Raw genomic sequence first — 2,187 nt, forward strand, 5'->3', positions numbered from 1 at the left:
TGGATGGGACCAATTACAACGGGGGGAGCGGCCACAGAACCGCCGATCCCTCTGGAGGGACAAGGAGGCGGGCACGCCGCCGGGAGCGCCGGCACGGATCCCGCGGCAGCAGCAGCCGCCCCGGCGGCCGCCGAAGCGGTCGCCGGTGCCGCAGCCGGCCGCGGGGGTGACAAAACCCGCGCCCCGACGGGGGCCACGGAAGACGGACGGACACAGACAGGGGAACGTGAACGTACTACAGAGGGAACACACACTGGGGGTGGGGGGACAACAGGGGACATGACAACAACAGGGGACATACCGACAGGTACATCGGGGAAGGTACTCACACAAGGTCCCCGGGGCTCACCGGCCAAACGCAGACCGGCGGGGATAGTGTCCCTGGCCCTCCGACGGGAAGGGCCCGCTCTCGGATCCTCGGCAGCAGCGTCGGGGACCCGGGCCGGGAGGGATGGGAACTCCTCCTCGGACATGATGGGGGGGGTATCCCCGACGCTCTCCTCCCCGGACGATTGGATAGCGGGCCTGCTCCTGGTGGTCTTCTTTTTCCGCCTCCGTGGCGCAGCTTGGATCTTAATGTCCTCCTCCTCGTCCAATTCCTCCATTGAAAAAATCAGCGGCCTTCGTATAGCGGACTTCTCCTGGGTCCCGTCGTACTGTGGTGGTGGCGGTGGCGGTGGTGATGTAGGCGCCACCGGTTCCGGGTCCTCCGGGGTCGGTGGTACCCCCGACTCCTCCACCTCCTGCTCCCGCAGCTTCTCCTGCAGGAACCGCACGCGGTCACGGTTCTGGGCTGTGCGTCTCGCCAACTCCGCTTCTTTCTCCTTCAGGGAGACGATCCGCTCCCGTATGGGGCCGCGATGACGACTCCCCACCCTGTTGCTCTGCTGCCGGAGCTCTTTCAGCTGTCCGGCAACCTCCTCCTTCTCCTCCCCCAGGGAACGCAACTCTTGTTGGAGGTTAGCCAGGGCCTGCCTGAGGGGTTCCCCGTCTGACTCCGCAGGTACTGGGAGCCCCACCTTAGCCTTTTGGGCATAGGAAGGGCCCTGTTCCACCGCCTCCTCATCTTCAGGGTTCGTATTCACACTCGCCTCGGCGGTCTCCAAGGCCCTGGCCCCGGCGTCCCTGAGGGCGATGGCCCGTAGATGGAGGGCCCCCAGCAACAGGAGGGAAGTCTGGTCGACCCTCAGATGGTGGGGCAGACCGACTCCCTTCTTGAGCATGGCTATTTTGGCGCTCAAGGCCGTGGTGTATGCCTCGAGCGCCTCCATGTTCCGACGCACATCCCTGCATACGGTTCCTGCAGTCTCCCGGGATGGGAGTAGGATGCCGTCCTCCGTGTAGACCAGTTTCTCCGAGATTATGGCAATGCGGCCCCTCCACTCCTCAATGAGGGTGGAGGCCATGATGGGACCCCGGGGAGGCAGTTACCTTCCCCGGGGTAGCAAACGTCCAGCACCGAAAGTAATAAAAAAGAAACCAAGTTCCACCAGCAACACAAAAACACCTCCTCTCCCCTCGCCTCCCAACTCCACAGTGAGCAGCCGACGCCCAGCCCTGATTGGAGCTGGAATTACCGCGGCTGCTGGCACCAGACTTGCCCTCCAATAGATCCTCGTTAAAGGATTTAAAGTGTACTCATTCCAATTACAGGGCCTCGAAAGAGTCCTGTATTGTTATTTTTCGTCACTACCTCCCCGAGTCGGGAGTGGGTAATTTGCGCGCCTGCTGCCTTCCTTGGATGTGGTAGCCGTTTCTCAGACTCCCTCTCCGGAATCGAACCCTGATTCCCCGTTACCCGTGGTCACCATGGTAGGCACAGAAAGTACCATCGAAAGTTGATAGGGCAGACATCCGAATGTATCGTCGCCGTCACGGGGACGTGCGATCGGCCCGAGGTTATCTAGAGTCACCAAAGCGGCCGGCGGGGGCGAGCCCGCCGGATTGGTTTTGGTCTGATAAATGCACGCATCCCTGGGGGTCAGCGCTCGTCGGCATGTATTAGCTCTAGAATTACCACAGTTATCCAAGTAACAGATGGAGCGATCAAAGGAACCATAACTGATTTAATGAGCCATTCGCAGTTTCACTGTACCGGCCGTGTGTACTTACACGTGCATGGCTTAATCTTTGAGACAAGCATATGCTACTGGCAGGATCAACCAGGTAGCTCCCGCCGTCACGCGG

General features: G+C 61.0%; 1 pseudogene; it reads right to left on the reverse strand.

Annotated features, from left to right (window-relative positions):
* Positions 1-1,553: 1,553 nt before the first annotated feature.
* On the reverse strand, positions 1,554-2,166 carry LOC149287523 (18S ribosomal RNA; annotated as a pseudogene; the record flags this gene model as incomplete).
* Positions 2,167-2,187: the final 21 nt, after the last annotated feature.

Source organism: Sceloporus occidentalis, unplaced genomic scaffold, assembly GCF_023333645.1.
Source record: "Sceloporus occidentalis isolate IW3139 unplaced genomic scaffold, rSceOcc1.0.p SCAF_60, whole genome shotgun sequence".
Taxonomy (NCBI): domain Eukaryota; kingdom Metazoa; phylum Chordata; class Lepidosauria; order Squamata; family Phrynosomatidae; genus Sceloporus; species Sceloporus occidentalis.